Source organism: Gossypium arboreum, chromosome 13 (genome assembly GCF_025698485.1).
Source record: "Gossypium arboreum isolate Shixiya-1 chromosome 13, ASM2569848v2, whole genome shotgun sequence".
Classification (NCBI taxonomy): Eukaryota; Viridiplantae; Streptophyta; class Magnoliopsida; order Malvales; family Malvaceae; genus Gossypium; species Gossypium arboreum.
The window spans coordinates 54185418-54199431 of NC_069082.1; positions in this window are offsets into that span (position 1 = coordinate 54185418).

Genomic DNA, 14014 nt, shown 5'->3' on the forward strand with positions numbered 1-14014 from the left:
AAAGCATTAACTAGTAAAACGCATGCTTTTTTTGTGTGGTATTAAGTGCATAATTGGCCTCAACATGGACATGTATATTCGGCCTTAGGGAGCCTATTGATGGCCTTAGCTTTTCCTTGATGCTCGAATGAATTGTATTGAATTGCTTGATGTAGTATAAAATGTGCATGACCATTGTGTATTCAAGCGAAAGGGTGGCCATATGACCATTTAAACTCCTTGTCATATTCGGCCATAAGCTAGCACAATGAGGTTTTAATAAATTGAATTTGTTTGAATTAGCTCAAGAGCTTAGAGGGCCACAATTGGACAAGGGGAAGGAAAAAGTGATCGAATAGCCGTAAAAGCCGTTCGACAACATCCGAGGTAAGTCCTCAAGAAGTGACCCTACTTGAATTATGTGAAATGAAATATGGATGTGTATTGATTATTGATTTATGTGTGTATGAGTATTTGAATGATACCCGGGCTAAGTCCCGAAGGCGATTATGCTTGTGATTATATTTGCGTTTGAGCCTTAGTAACGAAAATGAAATATGAATGTCTAATGATTATTGATGCATGTGTGCATGAGCAATTGAATGATATCCGGGCTAAGTTTTATGCTGGAAATTATATCGGGTTAAGACCCGAAGGCAATTGTGCTAGTGGCTACATCCGGGCTAAGACCGAAGGCATTCGTGCGAGTCATTCTATCCGGGCTAAGACCAAGGCATTCGTGCGTGTGGTTATATCCGGTTGTATTCGAAGAAGCTTGGGCTGGAGGTGAGTGTTGGTTGCTGTAATAAATTCAATTAAATGCGCTCGAAAGGCCCAAAGAATAAGGTATGTTTATATGTGCATTGGAAAGTCGACATGTTTGAGCAACATTCGCTCAATCGACTAACAATTTCAGCTATTGAATAGGTTGATACCTTGTGAAAGTATATAATGATGAAGTGGGAAGTAAGAATGATTATGTGAATGTGTATTAATGAAATGATGCATTTGACTATGTGAATGTATTGCTTTAATTAAAGCTGATTTTATTCCTTGAGACTTACTAAGCATAAAAATGCTTACCCGTTGCTTTGGCTCTCTGTTTTATAGATTTTGCTCGATAGCAATCGGATTTGGGATCATTAAAGTCGAAGTCATCCACACTATCAACGCCTCCATTTTGGTATAAATTTTGGTTGAACTTTGAAATGGCATGTATAGGACTACCCTTTGTTGGTTTAAATATCTTTGTGATGTATATGTGTTCGGCCATGCGAAAATGGCTCGTAAAAGTGAAGTCTGAACTTAGACTATTTGCGGTTTGTATATATATATATGGTGTCATGATGTGATTATGGATTGGAAGTGGGAATGTTGGTCACATGATCAGCCATTGGTATGGTTAAAATGATCATATGTGAACCTATGTATGGCAAGACTAGTTGGTTCATGGAGACTACAAAATAGGTAAGACCTACCTTCAAAACAGATGCTGCCAGCTGCGGTGACGTGAATGTGAAAAATCACCAAAATTTGTAGGGATGGTATTAAATAGTTAATAAGCTATGTAAATGAACCTTGATGAGTCTATTTTCATATGGAAGAAACGAAATGGTCATAGGAGTTACATGTTAAGAGATATTAAAGCTATTGTGAGACAGGGCCAGAATGGTTTCTGGGTCCCCTGTCGCAACTTTAAAAATTTACTATAAATTATCCAGAAAGAATTAGGAGTCATGCCTTATATGTACAGATTCCATTTTGAGTCTAGCTTCATTAGAAACAAACGGAACCAGTATTAAAGCCCTGTGCAGAGAGATATTCAAGTTGTAACGCGCGAAGGTCAAAGCAGTCGATCCCTGTAACATGGGTAACTTTAACTAATAAACTGTACCAATTGGCCCGACCAAAAATTCTAGAAATAAATCCATGGATGGATATATGAGTCTAAATTCAGGGAAAATTTACGAAACCAGTTTCCGAGTTTTGGAACTCGAGATATGATTTTTAAGGCGACGGTGACGCAGTTTTCCAGCCTGACTGGAAATGTCAAATTGGTGGGCAAAATATGTGGACTTGGCTTGTTAACCCCTCGTGTCCGACACCGGCGATGGTCTCGGGTTCGGGGTGTTACATATTAGGGATTGGTGTTCAAGGTAAGGTTAAGGTGAGGTTTCAATTTTTTTGGGGTAAAATATGTATTAAGCATACGATTAATGGACGGATGATATCATTTGTAGGTTGGTGACTAAGGGAATCGTAGCACGCTTGCTTGCCAGGTGTGTACATACACTGTACACACAAGTAGATCGACAAAATCTGAAAAGTCGAAATAGCGAAAAGCCAAAATGTTGAAAAGCTAAAAGTTTGGCTGCGGTAGCCTTGCGAGTGTGCGAACACTCATGAGGAGGAAATCAATAGGTTGTTTGAGGCCCCTGGGCGATTCCATGGACTTGGGTTATGAATAGGCCAAATTGGCTGGAATGGGCTAAATGGGCCCGAAGGGCTGTTCGGCCCATAATAGGCAAAATTGGATAAGCGATGCTATGTGATAGAAAATTTGTATGTTAGCATGAATATAATGTGATTTGGGCCGGATGGGCCATATAAATGAGATTGGGCCTAATGGGCCATATGAATGTGAATTGGGCCTAATGGGCCATATGAACGTGAATTCGGCCGAATGGGCCATATAAGTGAGATTGGGACTAGTGGGCCATATGCATGTATGTAAGGGTTTTGGGCTTAGTATATGATGACTACATAAAACTTAATTAAATTGTTGTGACCGTGGACAAGTCATAGGGTTAAGGTGTCGAAACGGGTGTATGCATGTTTAGGATTAGATCTAGGGAGAGCTTGGTACTTAAGCAGTCTTAATGACTCACCTCCTCTTCTCTTGAATCCTACCTGTGCATAGTATTCGTTCATCTTAGCTCACGGGATTTGTTAACGGGCCAAGGCAAGTGAAAACAGTAATAAAGGGAAAATTACTGAAATGCCCCTAAAGGCAAAAATGAACAAAATACCCCTAGTTGTTGAATGTAAGTTTTATGGATGTGACATACATATCTGCTAAATACACATGATATTCTGCTTAGGTTGCATATGGGTTGGGAATTATGGAACAGAGGAAGTATATGAGGATTGCATGGTTGCTTGACAACCGTGGATCCACCGACGGCTTTTAAGCCCAATATGTAAATGAAGGTAGTTCTGCAATCGGGCTACCATTGATGTGTTGTATGGGTGGGTCGATATTTATATCCCCATATGATGTGACGGGGGACAGAGCTGGTGTGTAGCAGATGGGTTATCGGGATGGGATTGTATTGCATGTTTGATGTATGATGATTCCTGAACACTTGTTTTTCGTTGAGGGTTGTACACACTGAGTTTGTGAAAACTCACCCCCTCTTTTATTTTATTTTCAGGTGATGCTCAGTTGAAGGTTCGATGTTTGGAGGAACTCTAGGTGGCCCACTAGCAAGATAATTTGGACTTGTTTTCTTTCTAAAGCATATAAGTTTCTATGTTATGAAGTACTTTTCAAATCAGATTGTAATAGGGCTTCCATTTTATTATTATTTGGATTATTATTTTTATGTGATGTAATTATAAGTAGTTGAACATGGTTTCTTAAACTATAGTATGTATTTTTTACGTTTCCGGAACTAAATTTTAAAAAGTGACATATTGTCATCAAATCCTATGTTTTGAACAAGTGATTGAAAAGAGTTTTTTTTTTGTTAATTAGGATTTTCTTTTATTTTAAGAAGGGTTTTCAATGAAAACACGATTTTCACTAAAACACTTCAATGTGACACACCGAATTCGGCCATAACCTCTAGGCGGGGTTTGGGGTGTTACATTTAGTGGTATCAGAGCACAAGTTGCAAAACTCTGGCTGTGAATTGGGCCTTATTATTTGATTTCTTTTTGTGTTTTTTTTTTTAAATTTACAATGATTTGGAAAAGGAGAAGTCTTGCTAAGCGGCACACCGAGTCTCCGATGTCGAACCAAGTAAGTTCTTCTGTTCTTAAGCTTGTTAAAATTGTTATACAGTAGATAGTTAGAGGGTTACTTTAGATGATTTTGTTAGAGTGGAACCGAAGCCCGTAGGATCTTGAAACTGTAGAGGATTTTCGAAAACAATCTTCTCTTTAAATACTTTCGTAAAACATCGGTTTAATTATTAAACTAACTAAAACTCCATAAAATTTTAATCCAGAGAATACGTGAATCGACGATGAGCGCTAGAAGAGGTGCGAGAGGCCGTGGTCGAGGCCTCGGAAGTGTGAGGGCTAAATCACCGGTATCGGGCCATGTGCCCAATGTTGGAGTGGAAGAGGCTCCGGCTTCACTTGTGGCTGGGAATGGACCGCATGATCAGGTTGAGGGAGAAGATGAATTGTCGCAAGCAATACTGAGAATTTTGGAAAAGGTTGTTGGCCCAATAATAATGGCAGCGAAAATTGGGGGTCCATTCTGGAGCGTCTTCGTTCGAACGGGGCTGAGATCTTTAAGGGTGTGGCAGGTGTGGCTCCTAATGTGGCGGAATATTGGTTGGAGGCCACTGAAAGGATAATGAGGACCTGGACTACTCACCTGAGAAAAAGTTGAAAGGAGCAGTGTCACTGCTGAGGGAAGAAGCCTACCAGTGGTGGCTGACAGTGAAAGAGGGCACCTAACCGGAGCGGGTCACTTGGGAGTTTCTCAAAGCTGCATTCCAAGGGAAGTATGTGGGTGCAAGCTATATGGATGCTAAAAGGAAGGAGTTCCTAAATTTGACCCAAGAGAACAAATCAGTGGCGGAGTATGAGGCGGAGTTTTTACGCCTTAGTAGGTACGCAAGAGTAATGGTGGAAACGGAGTATGAGCATTGTGTGAGTTTTGAGGATGGACTTAAAGATAGCCTTAGGGTACTGATAGCTCCACAAAGGGAGAGGGTTTTCTCAGAATTGGTGGAGAAAGCAAAGATAGCGGAGGAGGTAAAGCGCACTGAGCGCTTAAATCGGGAGAAAGAAAGGGGTAAAAATAAGAGGGAGGCTGAGAACCCAATTGTTGGACAAAGGCCTAGGGCTAGGGCTAGGGATAATGGGCCAGTTAGAGCAGGGCCCCCTGCTGTTAATCCAAGGGTGCCACCTTGTGTTGATTGTGGGAGAAGCCATAGAGGCGAGTGTTGGAAGAGAATGGGAGCTTGTTTCGCTTGTGGGTCTATGGAGCATAGTATCAAGGATTGCCCTCAAATGCTCGGTTGAGTGCCAGTAGTAGATTAAGGTGGTGCTCAGCCACCAAGGGGTGGGGCCGTAGTAGGCCAGGGGTGGTGACGGTAATAGACGTGGACGTGGAGTACTAGGCGAAAATGCAGGCCATGCTGAGGCGAGGCAGCCAACTTTGGTTTATGCCACTCATCGCCGTGAAGACAAAGATGCTCCAAAAGCGAATACTGGTACGTACTTTATCCATAGTGTGCAATCTATCTATTTTGAAATTAGAAATAGAGTGTGCAGCAGAAGCATAGTGGTGTAACCTAAGCGATGTGCTATCAATATCCTCAACTGTTTGAATCATGTAAAATTTTGAGGACGAAATTTCTTTTAGGGGGTATGTAACACCCCAAACCTGAGTTCGATCACCGATTTGGGTTAAGAAGTATTACCAAACAAGCACAAAATTTCATTTGACTATAATCAAAAGAGTCATCTCAAGTTAATGGATACATTGATTCATTCTTAAGTTCAATTTACGTTAAAACATTTATAACATAAATGGAATATCAACCAAACATTTATGTTAACCAAGTGAAACACATATAGTAACTTAACAAGCCATTTTCGCATGGCTATACATATATACATCACCAAAAAGATACTTATTTAACATTAAAAGCCAATCCTATAAATGCCATTATCAAAGTTTAGCTACAAGGGTACCGAATGGGTTTAGATAGTGTGGACGACTTCGACTTTGAGAATCCCAAGACCGATAGCTAACGAACGAGATCTATAAAACAGAGAATTTAAATGACAGAGTAAGCATTTCGATGCTTAGTAAGTTTTAAGTAATGAAATCATTTAAAACTAAAGCATAGCATTCATAAGGCTAAATAAATACATATACGCAAAATCCCATAATCATGTTACTTCACACTTCAACCAATATACTCACACGTTCAGAGTCAAACTTAACTAAATTTCACTTAAATCAAAATTCATGTATCCTGAATAAGCTATAGACTTCATACAACCCTAAGTAATGGCCGGGAGAGCACTATTCAATTGAATGATCACAATTTATACCGAATCAAATTTTCCAATGTATATACGATACATACCTGATCATCTTAGGGCTGTGAGCACATTAATTGGAATTATTACAATAGGATCGCACATTTCCAAACACAAATGCCTTCGGGATTTATCCTGGATATAACACCAGTACGAGTGCCTTCGGAACTTGGCCTGGATAGAACAACCGGCACGAATGCCTTCAGGACTTAGCCTGGATATAATAACCAGCACGAATGCCTTCGGGACCTAACCCGAATATAACAACCAGCACGAATTCCTTTAGGAATTAACCCGGATATAACAACCAACACGAATGCCTTCGGGACTTAACCTGGATATAACAACCAGCACGAAAGCCTTCGAGACTTAACCCGAATATAATCCTCAATTATCATGCACATGAATATATCATAACACATTTGCATTTCAATTACATTACTAGAACACAAGCACAACATGCTTATCAACCCTTCCACTTTCTGCTCAATAGTCACATACAATTAACACGATTTCATTTTGCTATTCTACATGATTTCTATAACTATTCGGCTACAAGTGATATGCACAAATCATTTATTTCACTACGTAATTCAAATAGAACCATTAGATCACGATTTATTTATTATACTTATATATATCATAATTTTATCAAATCATAAGCTAAGTTCCATTACTCAAAGACTTACCTCGGATGTTGTCAAACGATTTCAACGACTATTCGATTACTTTCTCCTTTCCCCTATCCAACTTTGATCCTCTAAGCTCTTGGGCTAAATCAAACAAATTTTCTCCTCAATCAAACACAGACATACGGCATCCATATACATTTCAAAACCAATTCATTTGAATCAATTGTCCACTTAAGTCTATCACCATTTCGTTTTCAAATTTGTGTACTTGGTAAGTCACATTTAACAATTATATACATATAACTTTAATACATATTTATATTTTATAAAATGTGCCATGACTCAATTTTATGCTTATTTATTCTCTACCTAATTCTCATGCACAACAAGGATTTATATAACTTTATGCTACCTTATACATGAATTTAACTATATATCTAATATACACATATATATATTCGAATGTCTCAATGACACAAGGTGTATACATAAGGCATTAACATACATATATATATATATACCTATGTGTGATTATCATAATTTAGTCGATTACTCATGTTATGCACAAACACGTATACACGCACACATATATATATAATGCATGCCTTGATATCGTATAAATCCCATTCGTCCCTAGCTAAACAAACTCTGCTTCCATTTAAATTTCCATTTCATGACCAATGTAGCAATTATCATATTAGTTTCACCTATGCCAAACAATGACCGAATCACTCAATCGCACTTAAAGCCGATTCTATCTTGTTCATATTAAGATCATAACTCACTTAAAATAACTTCTAGTCTTTCACACTCTCATATCCATTATTATAAGTATTGTCGAATACTTAACACAACTAAGCTAAGAATTTACCCAACATCATCTTACTTAATTTCTACTTATTCATCAAAATTTCAAATACGAAGTATTTAGCACCTATGCACTTAAATCGAATTAGCAAACACCTATAGACCTTGGCCGAATGCCATTAAACACAAGTCATCAAAATCTTATGATTCAAAAATCAAACTCTTAACAATAATGCACAATGCCGAACCCTTAGATGATCAAACATCTAATTTAATCAATTTAAAACACCTAAACGACATTTGTTCAAGACATTAAGCAACTACATGTTCGGTTATTACACATATGAGCATTCACAATTCATACTATTAATAAGCTCAACTTCTTGCAACAACAAATTTTTCATCAAAACTTAAAGGCTATAATCAAATTATTTCCTCATCAACCACAACCGAATGTGCAATCCATCCATCAAGATTCAAAAATTTTTTGGCATGGGCTAACTAAGAAACAAGATGATTAACCTAAAATAAGCTTAAATTTCAAAAAAATCTAACCCCATTCACTAACCTTTCTTATGTTTCAAATGACCAAAAGTCTTCCCCCTTCTCTTCCTTTCAATTCGGCCAAGAAGAACAAGGATGAAGCTTTGTTTTCTTCACCCAAATTTTCACTTATTTCTTTATTCATTAATTCATTTTGTATATTAAAATGTTAATAAACAATTTAAAAAAATGCATATAATATATGTTAATCATTATCATGGCCGGCCACTATCTCTAAATGGCTAATTAGACATGCAAGTCCACCTTTTTAACAACATGCATAAATAGACCACCATAAAATTTACCCATTACTTTTCAAAATTGTCTCACTTAAGTCCTATTTAAAATTTTCACATACAAATGACAAAATCAAAGCATGAGACTTTCACAAATGCATTTACACATATAATAGGCATAGAATTTAACAGTTAATTATTTTTAAGACTCAGTTTTGTCATCCTGAAACCACTTTTTGACTACGGTCAAATTAGGGCTGTCACAGGGTAGAGTTGTAACGCCCCAAATTTTGGGCCTAGATAAATTGGGCTTTGGGCTTTGGTCTCATAAAATTTTTAAGTGGGCAAGAAAATGACACATGACATGTTGGCTTTAAGGGTTTAAGGAATTTGAAGTGTCTGGGTATGTTGGAGAAGTTCTGGGTTCGAGTTTTGTGGTGGAGGAATTTTAATTTAATTATTAAAGGAATCAGGGTTGGGAGTAGTTGGGCTTTTAAATAAAGATAGTGGAAAATGGCATCAAAAGGGCCTTGTGGAGAAGTGGCTAAGTGACGCCACTTAGGGTGTACAGAGGTGGCATTAGTGGCTAACAAGAGATCTAAGGTTCGAATCCTAGCTTAGTATTTGTAGGATTTTAATTTTGGGCCTTTTAGAAGGTTGGAAGTGGTGTGAAGATGGACTCTAAGGGGAGTGTTCAGAAGAGAAAAGTTAGGAAATAGATTGGGGAGTTATCAGGGAGAAAAACGAAGAGATGAGAAGGGGGAAGTGATGGAGCCGAAATGGGAATTTAACCACAGGAATTCGGCTATAGGGGCTATAAATAGGTGCCGAATGCAAGGTTTCCAGGCTAATGTCGAAATCTTTGTCACCCTGTTACCGAAAACCCTTTTCTCTTCAAGATCCAAAAAGCTAAAAACCCTTGATTCTTTCTTTCTCTTCTTGTGCCAATTTTCTACTCTTCTTCTACTTAGATTTTTGATTCATTTTTTTTAGTTTAGCTAACTTCTTCTTTCTTGAAGCCGAATAACTCTCTTTTTCCATACAAATCGCAAGGGTAGAAACTTTCTTAGCTGAATACTCTTGGTGCCGCCAGTGCCCTTTCTAATCTGTCAAGCCTAGTGTAAGTGCTTTATTCTCATAACCAGTTTTTCTAAGAATCTATTACACTATTCTTCTCTCACTCTTTCTAATCAAATTTGGTAGGAAATAAGTATTGGATCTCGGGTTTTAACACTCTCCCGAATTGCTCCTTAGGTGTTTTGCAGTTTTGGTAAGTATTCCTCTCTTATTGACTAAGGTTGGCCGAATGATTTTAAGTGAGATAATGAGGTGAATTATGTTGGAAGTTAGTCCCCTAGTATTTGGTTTTACTAAGTAAGATTAATGCAGATCTAAGGAGTACATGATCAAGGTAAAGCTATTAGGGATTGGTGTTCAAGGTAAGGTTAAGGTGAGGTTTCAATTTTTTTTGGGTAAAATATGTATTAAGCATATGATTAATGGAAGGGTGATATCATTTGTTGGTTGGTGACTAAGGGAATCTTAGCACGCTTGCTTACCAGGTGTGTACATACACTGTACACACAAGTAGATCGGCAAAAGATGAAATGCTAAAATGCCAAAAAGCAGAAATGCCGAAAAGTCGAAAGTTTGGCTGCGATAGCCTTTCGAGTGTGCGAACACTTGTGAGGAGGAAATCGATAGGTTGTCTGAGGCCCATGGTCGATTCCATGGACTTGGATTGTGAATAGGCCAAATGGGCCGGAATGGGCTAAATGGGCCTGAAGGGCTGTTGGGCCCATACTAGGCAAAAATGGATAAGTGATGCTATGTGATAGAAATCTTGTATGTGAGCATGAATATAATGTGATTTGGGCCGGATGGGCCTTATAAATGAGATTGGGCCTAATGGGCCATATGAATGTGAATTGGGCCTGATGGGCCGTATGAACATGAATTGGGCAAGATGCCTAGTGGGCCATATGCATGTATGTAGGGGTTTTGGGCTTAGTATATGATGACAACATAAAACTTAATTAAATTGTTGAGACCGTGGACAAGTCATAGGGTTAAGGTGTGGAAATAGGTATATGCATGTCTAGGATTGGATTTAGCGAGAGCTTGGTACTTAAGCGGTCTGAATGACTCACCTCCTCTTCTCTTGAATCCTACCTGGTGCATAGTATTCATTCATCTTAGCTCACGGGATTTGTTAACAGGCCAAGGTAAGTGAAAATCGTATTAAATGGAAAATTACCGAAATGCCCCTAAGGGTGAAAATGACCAAAATACTCTTAGGTGTTGAATGTAAGTTTTATGGATGTGACATACATATCTGCTGCATACACATGATATTCTGCTTAGGTTGCATATGGGTTGGGAATTATGGAACAGAGGAAGTATATGAGGATCGCATGGTTGCTTGACAAATGTGGATCCACCGACGGCTTTTAAGCCCAATATGTAAATGAAGGTAGTTCCGCAACCGGGCTACCATTAATGTGTCGGATGGGTGGGTCGATATTTATATCCCCACATGATGTGATGGGGGACAGAGCTGGTGTGTAGCAAATGGATTATCGCGATGGGATTGCATTTCATATTTGATGTATGATGATTCTTGAATGCTTGTTTTTCGTCGAGGGTTGTACACACTGAGTTTGCGAAAACTCAGCCCCTCTTTTATTTTATTTTCAGGTGATGCTCAGTAGAAGGTTCGATGTTTAGAGGAACTCTGGGTGGCCTGCTAGCAAGATAATTTGGACTTGTTTTCTTTCTAAAGCATTTAAGTTTCTATGTTATTAAGTACTTTTCAAATCAGATTGTAATAGGGCTTCCATTTTATTATTATTTGGATTTTTATTTTTATGTGATGTAATTATAAGTAGTTGAATGTAACGCCCAAAACCTGCCCCAGACGTTATGGCCGAATCTGAAGTGCCACATTGGATTTGAAAACCCACGTTCCGTTTTAGTGTTTTAAAAACCATATATTTTGTTTAGTTAACAAAGTGTATGGAAGCTGGGCACCAGGTAGGTATCCGGGACAGAGGAGGTGAGCCATGAAAGCTGCTTAAGTACCAAGCTCTTTGATTGGATCCAATCCTAGACATGCCCACAACCATAGCCACACATTGTTATATCGAGTTTTAAATTTGTTCAAGTGGACATCTTTGATAACTTGATTAATCGTGGTGTTGAGCTATTTTGAAAACAAGTATCGTTTTGAAAACACGTCCTAAGTCTAGCCCATTTGAATAATTATCAACCAGGTTTAAAGTTATTAAAATTAAAATAATCCCGAAAAGAAATAAAAGGAAAGTTAAAATGGCCTTATTACAACCCCAAAATAAATAATAATTAAAGGAAATTTAATGAAAATAAACGCTTATTTAAAAGTCCAAAGGCGATCACCGTGGCTACTCTGAATCCCCTCTAGCCCAAGTCCCCACATCAAGGCTCACCTGCAAGGTTAAGGAAAGGGGGTGAGTTTGGAAACTCAGTATGCAACAAGCCCCTTTCAGAGCCCAAAACAATAACAGCTTGTTGGGCCTAAGCCCAACAATCTCAACATGTACTGGGCAATAGCCCTTTTCACACTTCATATTTCATAACACTGGGCCGAAGCCTTTTCATATTCATATTACTGGGCCGAAGCCTTTACTGTAAACGGTATGGCCCATAGGCCCATTTCAATATCACATGTAATGTCAATGAGAGAATGCAAACCCATTTAGGGAGACTACTCAACCCACCATCCACTACTCTCCACCATACCAACCAACACACCATGTGGGGATTAACTCGACCCACCCCACCATAACTCTCCACTGGCAGCATAGCTGCTTTACCATATAACTGGAGGCCTAGCCTCTTTTAATAACTGGGGCAAAGCCCTTTTAATAACTGGGGCATAAGCCCTTTTAATAACTGGGGCATAAGCCCTTTATCATAACTGGGGCATAAGCCCTTTTACACTTCCTCCATCCATATAAAAACCCAACCTAATGCATTTATGAATACATCATATGCATATCATACATATCATGTGCATATCATACATGTCATGTGCATATCAAACATACCATGTTTATCAAAATCCCATGTATTAAAATTTACGTTTAAACCCTAGGGGTATAATGGTCATTTTTACTTAGGGGCAAAACGGTCATTTTCATATTATAAGGGTAATATCATAATTTTACCAAAAATTAGGGATTTTTCCATGTTCATCATCAGTTACTAACTATTCATTTGTTTAAACAGCGCTTCTTGTAACGCCCTATTCCCGAGACCGTTGCCGGAGTCGAACACGAGGTGTTAACGGACTTAATTCATTACTTAAACAGCTCATACTATTCATTTTAAAATTTCGGACAAGTGGCTAAGCGCATCACGATCGTTTTAAGAATCATATCTCGAGTTCCAAAAATTGAAATCCAATTCCATAAATTTTTCCTGAAACTAGACTCATATATCTATCTAGTAAATTTTTTTTATAATTTTTGGTCTAGCCAATTAGTACAGTTTATTAGTTAAAGTCTCCCTGTTTCAGGGTTCGATTAGTCGACCTCGTATTACTGAATCAGATATCTCCTGTCTGAGCTTCAATGACTATGCCGTTCGTCTCTAATAAAACTAAACTCAATAATGAATCTGTACATACAAAGCATGACTTCTAATTATCTTTGTAAAATTTATGGTGAATTTCAAAAGCCAGAATAGGGGATCCAGAAATCCCTCTGGCCCTGTTTCACAAAAATTTAAACATCTCATAAAATATAGCTCATATACCTATTTCGCTTCTTCCATAAGAAAATAGACTCATCAAGCTTCGATTCCATAACTTATTCATTATATAATTCCATTTCTACTATTTTAGTGATTTTTCAAATTCACGTCTGTAACACCCATAATATACACACCTTTATACACAAGTAAAGCATAACTAAATTATCAAGACCAAACTTACTAAACCTTATAACTAAGCACCCATAAGACCAAATCCAAACATAAATAGCAAGCCATATCCGTATGGCTGAAAGTATACATATCAAAGTTCGAACGAATACTTATTAGCCTATACATGCTGTAATGTTCACTTAAACCATCCAAAAAAGAGGTTACCAAAATGTTGCAAGCTAGTGTGATGACTTCGATGATGGTCCCGAGCACACAAAATGGATCAAAGAGACCTAAATAAGTAACAAGTAAACACACCAAATGAGTATATAACTCAGTAAGTCATAAGCATTACACTACCATCCATTAATAAAAGATCATAAGAGAAAACATATAATGCAAGATCAATTACTCCAACCATACCAAGCTATGCTATAGTTTCTTAGATTTTTGGTTCAATCTCATGCCGAGTCCTACAATCAAATCAAATACCAAAACAACCCAAATGATTTAGATCCATTTCCTTAAAGTATGGGACAATGATGCACTGGATAAATTTATACATACACATCACACGTCTCAAATTCGATACTTTAGTTAGTAGTTCTATCACTTTGTTCTTTC